We start from the raw sequence: 15,221 nt of genomic DNA on the forward strand, positions 1-15,221 counted from the left end.
GTGGGTGCAGTGTTTCCTTTGCTGCTTAGGTAGATTAGCATTACATATGCTGCACACAGCCACAAAGTGTTTCATTTCTTGGTTCATGTTGGTCCAGAATACTGAGTCTCTGGCTTTCCTGAAACTGGCTTCGACCCCTGAGTGCCCTGCATGGGTACGAGAGAGAATCATCGGGCGTAGAGTTTCTGGCACTACCACCCTGTCGCTTTTGTAGACAACCGCTTCCTGCATTGTGAGTTTGTCTCTGTATGTCCAGTAGTCACTCACCAGGATGGACGTACTCTTTCTTGTGTCCGGCCAGCCTCTTAGGATAAAAGAGAAGTCTTGTCCTCTGCTGAACGAGCTTTGCTAGCATCCCGTGTCTGCGGGGAGATGTTTTGATCAGTAGCATGGTTCACATCTTCAAACTTAGCCTGTATACTACCTGTAGTTGATAACGCTGAAGCTTTAGCATCATCCTTTGAAGTCACTTCAGGGCAGACAGAAGAGGTTTTTAAAGATAACCTCAAGCAGCTTGTGGTCAGTATGCACCGTGATAATGTCCCTACCATGAAGGCATTGATCAAAACAGTCACAGACGAACACTATGGCTAGGCACTCCTTTTCAATTTGGGCATATCCTTGCTCCATGGCTGTCAGTGTCCTTGAAGCAAATGCAATGGGCTGCCCCTTCTGCAAGAGCGCTGCCCCTAGGCCTTTGTCACTTGCGTCACATTGTAGGGTCACTTCCTCAGAGGTCATAGTACCTCAGTATTGGTTGGTACTGGCTGAGGAAGCCATTCCCACAGCACATCTTTATTGGTCAGCGGAATCAATGGCTCATGTCAGACAGATGAGGTAAGAATTTGGCTAAGTCATTTACAAAACCAAGCAGTCGCTGTTCTGCTTTTGTGACTGTAGGTGTTGGCATTTGCTGTTCTGCCTCCACCTTCTGGCTTCAGGCCTTCAGCTGTCAAAACATGGCCCATGTATGTAATACTTGTGAGCCTGAGCTTAACTTTGTCTTAATTCAGCTTTAGATTCATCTCCCTTGCTCTTTGTAAGAGCCGAGTCAGGTGGTGGTCATGGTCCTGCACTGTTTCTTCCTTTGTAGCACCACAGCCGTATACCAGGATGTCATCAGCGATGACGCTTATTCCTGGCAGTCCCTGAAGCGCATCATGTTGCCTTCGCTGATATTCCTCTGCAGCTGGTTTCACTCCAAAAGGTAACCTCGTCCACCGGTACCTACCATTGGAGGTCCAAAATGTAGTGAGGTAACTACTCTCTTCATCCAAACGTACCTGCCAGTACCCATTTTTTGCATCCATAACGGAAAATATTTTCACTTTTGCCAGGCTTGGCAGTACCTCTTCAATGGTAGGCATTTGGTAATGTGCCCTACATAAGGCTTTGTTCAGGGCACTTGAATGGAGGCAGACTCTTATTTTGCCAGGCTTTTCCACCACAACCATGTTGTTTATCCACGTAGTAGGTTTGGTGACCTTCGTAATGACACCCTGTTCCTCCATTGAATCAACAGCCTTTAGTATCTTTTCCTTCAGTGGAATGGGGGGGTTCTGCGGGGAAGCTGTTGAACTGGTCTAACAGACTCATCCACCACCAGGTGAAGCTCACCTACCAGAGCCCCCATCCCTTCAAAAACATCCTCAAACTCTTTCAGTATTGCCTCTGATGTGTAAAAGTCTGATGGGACCTTTTGTTTTTCTTTAGTATTGACATGATGAACGGCATTTTGGCGGTTGAGCTGTAGCAATGTAAGCTTTTCACACGTTTCTGCTGAAAGGAGAGGCTGCTGCAAGGTTTTCACCACTTGGAACTTTAGCACATATGTTTCCTCATCATGATTGTCTTGTAGTTCACTGGTGTAATAACCAAGCCATCGTACAGCCTTAGCCTTGCCTTGCTTGGTTGTGGCTTTGCATCTCCATTCTGCATTATTTGCATAAAGTCTCTGTAACTGAGTATATTAACAGTTGAGCAACTGGCTAGCTGGCATTTGATAGTGCAAGGACAAATGAGCAAGTGTCTTTGTAAAACGTCAAGGATTTTCTTTGAATTGTTCCTATCCTCTTCACCCAGATACAGTGTTGCCAACTTAGCGACTTTGTCGTTATATTTAGCGAGTATTCAGACCCCTCTAGCGACACATTTAAAAAAAAAAATCGGCTAGCGACAAATCTAGCGACAAATCTAGCGACTTTTTCTGGTGTTATTGGAGACTTTTGGAGACTGACGTGAAAGCACGTATGGTTCTTACTCTTCTCAATGAGCAGCGGGTGCTGCCGTGGGCCCCACCCCCGTCCCAAAGCACTCACAGGCGGCCCAGTCCTCGCACAGCAGTCCCTCCCAGCTGCAGTCAGAGCAGGAAATGTTCACCCCTCCACGTCCAGACTGCAAATGAATCGCGCATGCGGGAAGCCACAGCTGGCTGATCCCACCCTGGCTTACATTCAGGGCGGGATGTAAATGTAAAATGTTCTTTATTTAAAATAAATCACTGCATTTGACTCACACAGCCTCAGTCACTTACTCACCTTGTCCACTGTGTGTGTGCCTCTCTGTGACATAAGCTAAACATCTAGCTGTCTAGCTCATCATGTCTCAGTCTAAACTGTACACTCAAAAATACAGAAAGGAGTGGGAATCAAACCCTGAATTCAAAGGCTGGTTGAAGCCGTTTATTGGAGATGATACACAGGCATACTGCCTGTATTGTAAGGCTGATTTCTACGCCAAACTTAGTGATGTAAAAAAACACATGCCAACTCAAAACCATACTCAAAAGGCAAAGCCTTATTACAGTTCCACCCAAAACAAGCTGCCATTTATGGTTCAAAAAGGCTGAGGCCACCATGGCATTAGCGATCGCTGAACACTGTTCCATGCTGGCATGTGATCACATTGGAGAAGCATGTAGAGCTGCTTTCTCAAGACTCCACTGCTGCTACCCACTTCAAAATGCACAGGACAAAGTGCACAGAAATGATTAATGGTGTTCTAGCACCATACTTTCTGAAAAAGTTGGTCGCAGATGTGGGTGACCAGCGTTTCAGCCTCCTCCTCAATGAGTCCACGGATGTAAGTGTTTCTAAGTACCTGGGGGTTGTGATAAGGTACTTTAGTGACACCAAGCAGACAATTGTATCAACATTTCTGGGGCTTGTTGAGTTGGAGGGAGGAGATGCCAAATCTATAGCCCGTGCTGTTGTGACTTTCCTCAAGAAGTGTTGTTTTAAAAAAGAGAAACTCCTGGGGATAGGGACTGACAATGCCTCTGTTATGACGGGGATTAACAATGGGGTCCATAAAGTGCTGACGGAGGAGTATGGCCTCAAATATCTGGTTCCTATTCGCTGTGTGTGCCACTCTCTGCAGCTTGCTGTAAGTCATGCTTCCAATGACACCATCCCCCGTAGCGTGGAGTACTTGGTATGAGAGACTTATAACTGGTTTTCAGTGTCTCCAAAGCGCAGGGAGGCCTAAAAGGCCATATATGAGACCATCAACTGTGGGGAGAAACCTTTACAGATAACCAAGGTGTGTGCCACACGTTGGCTCTCCATTGAACCCGCGGTTTCACGCATTTTGGACCAGTGGGAGGAGCTTAGGCTGCATTTCGCAGTCACCAAAACCAGTGAACACTGCTACATGGCTGAGGTTTTATACTCCATGTACAGTGATCCTCAAAACATATTGTATCTGACTTTTTTGAAGTCAGTGCTGGGTGAGGTACAGTTGGCCATCAAGGCTTTTGAGGGAGAGCAAGTTGACAGCTTGGTTAGCCTGATCAAGTCTGTGAGCAGCAGGGTGCTGAATCCACTGGCAAATATTGATGTACTCAAAGGGCCAATAGAGGGATACATCAGTCCCAAACTGTACCTTGGTTACCTTTTTGAGTCAAAGGCAGCTGAACTCCACCTTGCACCTGAGGATGAAAACAATGTCTGAAAGCGGTGTGTAGCCTTCACCATCTCCCTCACTAATGAGTTGAGGGTGAGACTGCCGGACAACATCGAAGCATTGCAGTACATGTCAGTTTTCAATGTGGAGGAAACTCTAAAGCACAATAAGAGCTCTGGAGAAATAGAAAAAATAGCCAAGCTCCTTGGCCACTCCCCTGCAGAGATAGACAAGATTGTCCAGCAATGGCGTGCCATCCATCTTAGTAAATGGAATGAGACAAAAAACACACTGGGCTTCTGGAGTGAGATTTGGAAATTCAGGGATGCAGCTGATATCAACCCGTTTCAAGAACTTGCCATGGCTGCTGTGTCTGTGTTGTCCTTGCCACATTCGAATGCTGAAGTCGAGAGAGTATTCAGCCAGATGAGTGTGGTAAAAAGCAAACTTAGAAATCAGATGTCCTTGCAGACCCTTAACTCCATCCTGTACATTGGATATGGACTGAAGCTGTCTGGTGAGGCTTGCTATGAGCACCAGCTGCCTGATAATGTTTTGTAGCTTTTTGGCACATCAGCTGCTTACTCATTTAAGTCAGCTCCCTCAGTTGCTGAACCTGACATAGAGAGCCTTGACCAAAATGACGATGACCCACTCTTTCTGTGAGCCAGCACAGCCTATGTGTGTGTGTGGAGGGGGGGTCTGGAAACCCCCCCCCTGATTAACCTGAATTAGGGCCAGACTAGTTACCATAATTTTCTCACATTGCCATTGACAGTTTTTTCTATTGTCTCTTTTTGGTCCATTTAGATTGTTAATGTAGATTGTATACAAAAAAAAATAAAAAATGTTATGGTTAAAAATGTTCATGTTTTACTGTGACTTGTTGTAGGCTCCTAAGTGGACCATAAGGTAAAAACCAAACCAAATTAAGAAAACTTAACTAAAAAACAAAACAAAAAAATTCATAAAAAATTGAGTAACTCCGCCAGAGTGTCTCTTTTGGGTCACTTTTGCCGGTCCCAAGCCCGGATAAAGGAGGAGGGTTGGAATTGTGACATAAAAAAAAAACAAGAATCGACAGAAAAAAGTTCATTTGTAGTTCTAAACATATTTAGGGTGTTTTTTACTCACTTTTTGTCTCTCCCACGATGTTATTCCTCTCTCCTACAGCGTCCATCACAATTACATGCACATGGCCAATTATGCAAATTAGGCGATGACGTCATTTAGCAACTTTTAGGACAGCCAATAGCTACTTTCCTTACTGAGGAGTTGGCAACACTACCCAGATATAGGAAGCATATGGCACTCTCAATAAAACTAAGCAGTGTTGCCACTCGCACGTGCAGGTCATTTTTATCTAAGACCGTAGCGATTTCATAACTCTCCCACTGATCACTAAAAAACAATCAGTTATGATACAAATCGCCTTTCATGTCCATGGCGCTATGCTGCGGAATTTGCCTGAGAGACATTGAAGGCTCATCGTACTTGCTCATTTGTTCCACTTGTTTGCATTTATCCGACAGCGATTATATTGTCCACATGCCTTGTCCTCTTTTCTGTAGCGCTTGGCTTTGGGTTCATTTCTCTGACACCATGTAATTATGTGTATGTGAATAACTCACATTGGAGAGTTTGGTAAAGTTCAAGCATAATCCTTTACTCAGGTGATACATGTTACAGGTCACGACATTCTAATCAGACACTCATAATGCACCTGTTCATACTGTTGAAGTCGGAAGTTTACATACACCTTAGCCAAATACATTTGAAGTCAGTTTTTCACAATTTCTGACATTTAATTCTAGTAAAAATTCCCTGTCTTAGGTCAGTACGGATCACCACTTTATTTTAAGAATGTGAAATGTCAGAATAATAGTAGAGAGAATGATTTATTTCAGCTTTTATTTATTTTATATCACATTCCCAGTGGGTAGAAGTTTACATATAATCAATTAGTATTTGGTAGCATTGCCTTTAAATTGTTTAACTTGGGTCAAACGTTTCAGGTAGCCTTCCACAAGTAACTGAGTCAGGTTTGTAGGCATCCTTGCTCGCACACTCTTTTTCAGTTCTGCCCACAAAATGTCTATAGGATTGAGGTCAGGGCTTTGTGATGGCCACTCCAATACCTTGACTTTGTTGTCCTTATGCCATTTTCCCACAACTTTGGAAGTATGCTTGGGGTCATTGTCCATTTGGAAGACCCACTTGCGACCAAGCTTTAACTTCCTGACTGATGTCTTGAGATGTTGCTTCAATATATCCACATAATTTTCCTACCTCATGATGCCATCTATTTTGTGAAGTGCACCAGTCTCTCCTGCAGCAAAGCAACCCCACAACATGATTCTGCCACCCCCGTGCTTCACGGTTGGGATGGTGTTCTTCGGCTTGCAAGCATCCCCCTTTTTCCTCCAAACATAACGATGGTCATTATGGCCAAACAGTTCTATTTTTGTTTCATCAGACCAGAGGACATTTCACCAAAAAGTAAAATCTTTGTCCCCATGTGCAGTTGCAAACCGTAGTCTGGCTTTTTTATGGCGGTTTTGGAGCAGTGGGTTCTTCCTTGCTGAGCGGCCTTTCAGGTTATGTCGATATAGGACTCGTTTTACTGTGGATATAGATACTTTTGTACTTGTTTCCTCCAGCATCTTCACAAGGTCCTTTGCTGTTGTTCTGGGATTGATTTGCACTTTTCGCACCAAAGTACGTTCATCTCTAGGAGACAGAACGCATCACCTTATTGAGCGGTATGACGGCTGCGTGGTCCCATGGTGTTTATACTTGCGTACTATTGTTTGTACAGATGAACGTGGTACCTTCAGGCGTTTGGAAATTGCTCCCAAGGATGAACCAGACTTGTGAAGGTCATACATTTTTCTTCTGAGGTCTGGCTGATTTATTTTTATTTTAACATGATGTCAAGCAAAGAGGCACTGAGTTTGAAGGTAGGCCTTGAAATACATCCACAGGTACATCTCCAATTGACTCAAATTATGTCAATTAGCCTATCAGAAGCTTCAAACGCCATGACATCATTTTCTGGAATTTTCTAAGCTGTTTAAAGGCACAGTCAATTCAGTGTATGCAAACTTCTGACCCACTGGAATTGTGATACAGTGAATTATAAGTGAAATATTCTGTCTGTAAACAATTGTTGGAAAAATTACTTTTGTCATGCACAAAGTAGATGTCCTAACTGACTTGCCAAAACTAGAGTTTGTGAACAAGAAATTTGTGGAGTGGTTGAAAAACGAGTTTTAATGACTCCAACCTAAGTGTATGTAAACTTCCGACTTCAACTGTATATCCTAGAAAGGTGCCCCACTAGCACCATCTATGGGTTGGCATTATACCCATTATCTTAACGCCAACCAAATCATGTGAAAACAAAAAGGTAATTACTTGACACATTGGAAAAAATTTACAAAAAAAACAGAGCAAACTAGAATGCAATTTGGCCCTAAAACAGAGAGTACATAGTGGCAGAATACCTGACCGCTGTGACTGACCCAAAATAAAGGAAATCTTTGATTATGTACAAACTCAGTGAGCATAGCCTTGCTGTTGAGAAAGAGACCTGACTCTCAAGAGAAGAAAGGCTATGTGCACTGCCCACAAAATAAGGTGGAAACTGAGCTGCACTTCATAACCTCCTGCCAAATGTATGACCATATTATAGACACATATTTCCCTCGGATTACACAGATCCACAAAGAAATTACGAATAAATGTATTATAAACTCCCATATCTATTAGGTGAAATACTAGTGTTCCATCACAGCAGCAAGATTTGTGACCTGTTGCCACAAGAAAAGGGCAACCAGTGAAGAACAAACACCATTGTTAATACAACCTATATTTATTTATTTTCCCTTTTGTACTTTAACTATTTGCACATCATTACAACACTGTAAATAGACATAATATGACATTTGAAATGTCTTTATTCTTTTGGAACTTTAGCGAGTGTAATGTTTTTTTATTTATTGTTTATTTCACTTTTGTTTATTATCTACTTCACTTGCTTTGGCAATGTTAATATATGTTTCCCATGCCAATAAAGTCCCTTAAATTGAAAGTGAATTGAGAGAGAGCTAGAGAGAGACACTAAATTCAGGCATCCATGTATGATAACATTGCAATTGCTGTTATCGTCTGAGAAGCAAATTGTTATTTTCTCTCCTGGGGATTTTCTTGAGATTTGTGGATCTCAGCCTTTTGCCCCAAATAAAAAAAACACCCCAGCTGCTTTCACAGGGAAGGAACAATGAGGAGAGATAAGGAGTTGCCAGTAGAGCAAAGAGCCTGATGCAGGGTGCGAGAGAGAGGGAGCAAAGAGCACCAACGTTTGTGTGGGGTATCCTGCATCACTTTGTGAGAACCCCAGAAAGAGCGTGAAAAGGTGGAAATGTAAAATGCGAAACTTTCGCTGGAGACTTTCACTCCATTCCTATGGAGCGGACATTCCAAAGTCAGCATGAGTTTCTGCTATTCCTATATTGCCTTTTCTTCCTACAGACATCCACACATGACTGACTCAAAATAGCGTTGACTTGCTTTTTGCAGTGTTTTAGACAATTCATTGTTATTTGAGGCAGATTGCACCGTCTGACCTGCTCGTTGTCTTTCAAGTCGGTGGTGGATGAAACGGTAGACCAATGCAATATGCACACCTGACATCAAATCGAGATGACTGATGTTAGGGTTGAACTGGCTATTTGTATGCATAACTTATATAATATACTGGGGACGCTATGCTACAATATTAAGTATATGAACTACGGATAAATCAACTGTTGAAGACAAGAAGAACTACAACCGGCGACAGGAAGTGCGTCAATAGGCTGAGACCAGCCTGCACGCCAACGATAGGAGGAGCAAGTTTAAACCACGCTCCTCCTCCCTCTGACAGGCCAGCATTGAGCAGGAACTATCTCTGTCAGAGTATAAAAGCGAGAACAATAGGATGTGTCGCTCTCTTCTCTGTTTTACCCTGCGAGGCAAAACAGCGAGACCGTATATATACGAACCACACATATACCACGCACGTGTTTGCATTGATTAAAGTACCGCTAAATCAGAAGTTACCATGAGCTGACTATTTTGTTCTGTTACCAGAAAAGAACTGTCGCAACATTAACACTGATTAAGTGTTTATTATGCTAATCAAAGATCAACGTTTGTCATTCTAAGCCTTTGGTAGTCTAACGCCTCGATCACACGGAGATCAAGGTTTGTCATTCTAACACCTCGATCACACAGCGTCTTCACATTTTGGGACACCAGAATTATATTCATTTCCAATGAAACGCTGCGTTTGCCTTGCAGCATTGCGTTTCAGAGGCAGTTGCGGTGCGTTTGGTGTGGTGCATACTTTGGATTTATGAAAGTATGCGTCAAACTGTATGCGTAGACGGCTTGACAGAAATTATAGCAGAAGGGGAATGTTGAACTCTTGTGGCATACATATCCAGATGATGCGGCATACTATTTTGCGCAAAAACATTATCGGCTTTATCAAGGCGTAAAGCTTCATGTCCACAAGATGTGTCAAACTCAGCATTCCGGCAGAAGTAATTCATTGTCAATGGAGCAGTCCGCAACGCTATGTTTGGGATGCCGCACTAGGCTGCGCTGCGTTCTGTATATTGCATGCGTTCAATATTTTCAACTCGTGCGTTGCATTACCGTGCGGTGGTACAAACAGAAGTTCATAAAAGTTCCATGGCGGGGGTGGCACCATACATAGGCCAAATGATGAGGACTATTGTGTAGTTAGAGACAAGAATATAATCGGCTGAATGACTGGAAATGTGTCTTTGGTAAGAATGACTCTGGGACAATTCATCATTACTAGACTTGGGTAGTTTTCAGGAAACCAGCCAACAGAATGTCATTCAAAATGAATATGCACAGAACGGTTCTGTGTGTAATTTAGCATGCCATCATGCAGTACAAGTTAGTGATTTGAAATCAGTACTCTATATGTGAACAAACAGTTCAATTTATTGATGTTGCTAGAGATAAGTGACATAATTGTTATAAAGCGCCCTTGTGCACGCCAGTCTGTTGGTAGCTCTGCCAGCCTATGATACTAGTAGGTCGATAGGAGAATAACTTTCACCTGTTCTAATTATTAGCTTTGGTCGAACAGGGTGAACATGATCTTCTCCAGGCTGCATTCCATTCTGTAGCCTTGCGAAACACATGTGCATCATTGTTCAGAAAATGCGGGCTAGACATCTGGCAAACAACATACGGCAAAACGCATGTGCACATGCTGGACATGTGGTATAAGCTAGCCTTGATGCAGTCCGCTCTTTAAGACAGTTTAAATTCCAGCACTTAACTTGACTTTACTTAAAGATCCCAAGTGTGTTGCCATCTACACAACGGATCCACAGCGGAACCGACAGAGATTAGGCCGAGTGCACAGGCTCTACATTTTACATTGTATTTTTTATATTAGACTTCATGACATTTTCATACATTCTGAATACTTACAGATTACCAAAGAGACTCAGCATTAAGTGCATGTTTTATTTGATGGGTAGGCTATAGCCACAGTGCCATGAACTAGGCTACTGCAGTGCATACATTAATTGCCATTACAAATCATTTGAGTCATTAAGACTAAATGTATGTTAGAGTTAATGTTGGGAGTAGGCAAGCCGATAATATGGAAGAATATATTATAGCCTATTCTTGAGCTGGTCAGTACCCAAACTCTCCTCTGTGAGGATGCCCTACCCCCCATCGCCACAATGTCCAAAAGTGTTATAAAAACTCAGTTTGCGCTGTCTGGTGTGACAGTTACAGTGCCTTGCAAAAGTATTCATCCCCCTTGGCGTTTTTCCTATTTTGTTGCATTACAACCTGGAATTTAAATTTATTTTTATTTGGATTTCATATAATGGACATACACAAAATAGTCCAAATTGGTGAAGTGAAATGAAAAAAAAACTTGTTTAAAAAAAATATTTAAAAAAAATAAGACAAGTGGTGATTGCATATGTATTCAACACTTTTGCTATGAAGCCCCTAAATAAGATCTGGTGCAACCAATTACCTTCAGAAGTCACATAATTAGTTAAATAAAGTTAATCTTTTGTGCAATCTAAGTGTCACATGATCTGTCACATGATCTCAGTATATATACACCTGTTCTGAAAGGCCACAGAGTCTGCAACACCACTACGCAAGGGGCACCACCAAGCAAGCAGCACTATGAAGACCAATGAGCTCTCCAAACAGGTCAGGGACAAAGTTGTGGAGAAGTACAGATCAGGGTTGAAGAAGAATGTACTCTGCTCAGATGAGACTAAAATGTAGCTTTTTGTCCATCAAGAAAAACGCTATTTCTGGCGCAAACCCAACACCTCTCATCACCCCAAGAACCCCATCCCCACAGTGAAGCATGGTGGTGGCAGCATCATGCTGTGGGGATGTTTTTCATCGACAGGGACTGGGAAACTGGTCAGAATTGAAGGAATGATGGATGGCGCTAAATTCAGGGAAATTCTTGAGGGAAACCTGTTTCAATCTTCTAGAGATTTGAAACTGGGACAGAGGTTCACCTTCCAGCAGGACAATGACCCTAAGTATACTGCTAAAGCAACACTTGAGTGGTTTAAGGGGAAACATTTAAATGTCTTGGAATGGCCTAGTCCAAGCCCAGACCTCAATCCAATTGAGAATCTTTGGTATGACTTAAAGATTGCTGTATATCAGCGGAACCCATCCAACTTGAAGGAGCTGGAGCAGTTTTGCCTTGAAGAATGGACAGAAATCCCAGTGGCGAGATGTGCCAAGCTTATAGAGACATACCCCAAGAGACTTGCAGCTGTAATTGCTGCAAAAGGTGGCTCTACAAAGTATTGACTTTGGGGGGGGGGTGAATAGTTATGCACACTCGAGTTTTCTGTTTTTTTTTTTTTTCACAAGCAAAAATATTTTGCAACTTCAAAGTGTTGTGTAAATCAAATTATACAAACCAACCCAAAATAAATTTTACTTCCAGGTTGTAAGGCAACAACATAGGAAAAATGCCAAGGGGGGTGAAAACTTTCGCAAGCCACTGTATGTCATTGGCCACTTTTTGTTACAAACAGACCCTTCTCCTTTCAGAGGTCCTCTTTCAAAACGCTGATTAGCGTGTGATAATAATGTCAAGGCGGTGTATGGGCTGATGGATTTCCCGCCATGCACGCCGCGTTTCGGCGCGAGGCCATTATTAGCTGGATAATTACATCGTACATCAAAGGCGCATGGAGCCTCTGCCAGGCTGGGAAACGTGCCAATAAGGCGCATGATCATGGACAATATCACAGCCTTTTGTCTGTCCAGGTCCCAATCACATCTATCGCAAGGAGGGTCACTGCTTTAAATTAACTGACTCCAAATAAAAGCTTAGCTTCGCATTCCGAATCCGCTACACTTTCTCTGAGTAGCACTCAAGACCGGCGCCAGATAAGTGCTTGTAAGTAAGGATTTCACTGTAAGTTCTACACCAGTTGTATTCAGCGCATGTGACAAATACAATTTGATTTGATATGAGATAGGTATATTGCAGTGAGAGGGATTTCATTCCAATGATCTCCACTATTGGCAACAGACAGGGTAGATATAGCCCGTTAAACTTAAATAAGAACAGAGTATTGAAGTTCTCTTGATTAATTCTCCCCATTTTATATTTCAAGAATTTAGAGTAAACCCATGTAGAAATGAAGAACTGTCCGCGGTTCTGATTTCACTGTAGTTGCACGAGGCACTGTCCACGGTGCTGATTTTCGCGCCTGTCTGTACGAAGCGGGGAAGTTTATGCACCCAACATCGAAATAAATGTACTAAACTTATACCAGCCTACTGAATTCCCAGTGTGTGTCAAGTAACAATCAACTCATCATGCCAACTACATTTCACAAACAATATCTTTTCACCCACTCAGATTTAGAATGATTGGCCGAGATTAAACAGGTTTAGCAAGTACTGCGATGAAAGCGGTTTTTAATCCTCATTGCTAGATTTGAATTCAGGACCCCCAAACACTCGTAATCTCTGTCTTGACTTAATGAAAGTTAAACCTCTTAGAAGGTTATGTACTGGACTGACAACTTACTGTGCTGTCTGGCCTGTTAACTCCATGGAGCTTAACTCCAATCTAGCCACCTGTCAGTCACCCTCTCACCTGGCACAGTATAACTTTCTCCGGCTCTCTAGTAAGAATGTTGTATCACTGTGCAAACTGCCCCACAGTCAGTTGTGTCCAATTGTGAATAGTCTTATGTGATTGGTGCTTTCTCATGTCATTTTATAATGGAATAACTCCTGTATTTCAGGTCAACATCTGAATCCCTGTATGCTAAAGCTACTGTAATTGTTAGAACAATTCCCATTGTTTGATGATAAACATTTGTTTAGGACAAATATGTAGAGTATGACATGAGGCAGGGCCAATCATTTCAGTGGGAATTCCATCATCCCGATTAGTGGCATGTACCCATTCAACCTCTATATTCTCTACGGTTTAAATAAACAGGATTACCCCTGACTTCATTATCAAAGTGACTCTATATGTACTGTATTATAGACTATACACTACCGGTCAAAAGTTTTAGAACACCTACAGTTGAGGTCAGAAGTTTACATACACCTTAGCCAAATACATTTAAACTCAGTTTTTCACAATTCCTGAGATTTAATCCTAGTAATAATTCCCTGTTTTAGGTCAGTACGGATCACCACTTTATTTTAAGAATGTGAAATGTCAGAATAATAGTAGAAAGAATCATTTATTTCAGCTTTTATTTCTTTATTCACATTCCCAGTGGGTCAGAATTTTACATACACTCAATTAATATTTGGTAGCATTGCCTTTAAATTGTTTAACTTGGGTCAAACGTTTTGGGTAGCCTTCCACAAGCTTCCTACAATAAGTTGGGTGAATTTTGTCCCATTCCTCCTAACAGAGCTGGTGTAACTGAGTCAGGTTTGTAAGCCTCCTTGCTCGCACGTGCTTTTTCAGTTCTGCCCACAAAATGTCTATAGGATTGAGGTCAGGTCTTTGTGATGGCCACTCCAATACCTTGACTTTGTTGTCCTTAAGCCATTTTCCCACAACTTTGGAAGTATGCTTGGGGTCATTGTCCATTTGGAAGACCCACTTGCGACCAAGCTTTAACTTCCTTACTGATGTCTTGAGATGTTGCTTCAATATATCCACATAATTTTCCTGCCTCATCATGCCATCTATTTTGTGAAGTGCACCAGTCTCTCCTGCAGCAAAGCACCCCCACAACATGATGCTGCCACCCCCATGCTTCACGGTTGGGATGGTGTTCTTTGGCTTGCAAGCCTCCCCCTTTTCCCTCCAAACATAACGATGGTCATTATGGCAAAACAGTAATATTTTTGTTTCATCAGACCAGAGGACATTTCTCCAAAAAGTACGATCTTTGTCCCCATGTGCAGTTGTAAACAGTAGTCTGGCTTTTATATGGCGGTTTTGGAGCAGTGGTTTCTTCCTTGCTGAGCGGCCTTTCAGGTTATGTCGATATAGGACTCGTTTTACTGTGGATATAGATACTTTTGTACCTGTTTCCTCCAGCATCTTCACAAGGTCCTTTGCTGTTGTTCTGGGATTGATTTGCACTTTTCGCGCCAAAGTACATTCATCTCTAGGAGACAGAACACATCTTCTTCCTGAGTGGTATGACGGCTGCGTGGTCCCATGGTGTTTATACTTGCGTACTATTGTTTGTACAGATGAACGTGGTACCTTCAGGCGTTTGGAAATTGCTCCCAAGGATGAATCAGACTTGTGTAAGTCTACAATTTTTCTTCTGGGGTCTTGGCTGATTTCTTTTTGATGTCAAGCAAAGAGGCACTGAGTTTGAAGGTATGCCTTGAAATACATCCACAGGTACACCTCCAATTGATTCAAATGATGTCAATTAGCCTAACAGAAGCATCTAAAGCCATGACATAATTTTCTGGAATTTTCCAAGCTGTTTAAAGACACAGTCAACTTAGTGTATGTAAACTTCTGACCCGCTGGAATTGTGATACAGTGAATTATAAGTGAAATAATCTGTCTCTAAACAATTGTTGGAAAAATTACTTGTGTCATGCACAAAGTAGATGTCCTAACCGACTTGCCAAAACTATAGTTTGTGAACAAGAATTTGTGACGACGTCAACTGTACTTAATACGGAACATTTCAAAAACGTTGAACATTTCTTCAAGTGCAGTCACAAAAACCATCAATTGCTATGATGAAACTGGCTCTCATGAGGACCGGCAC

The sequence above is a fragment of the Salmo salar genome, chromosome 22 (genome assembly GCF_965601325.2).
Source record: "Salmo salar chromosome 22, fSalSal1, whole genome shotgun sequence".
Classification (NCBI taxonomy): domain Eukaryota; kingdom Metazoa; phylum Chordata; class Actinopteri; order Salmoniformes; family Salmonidae; genus Salmo; species Salmo salar.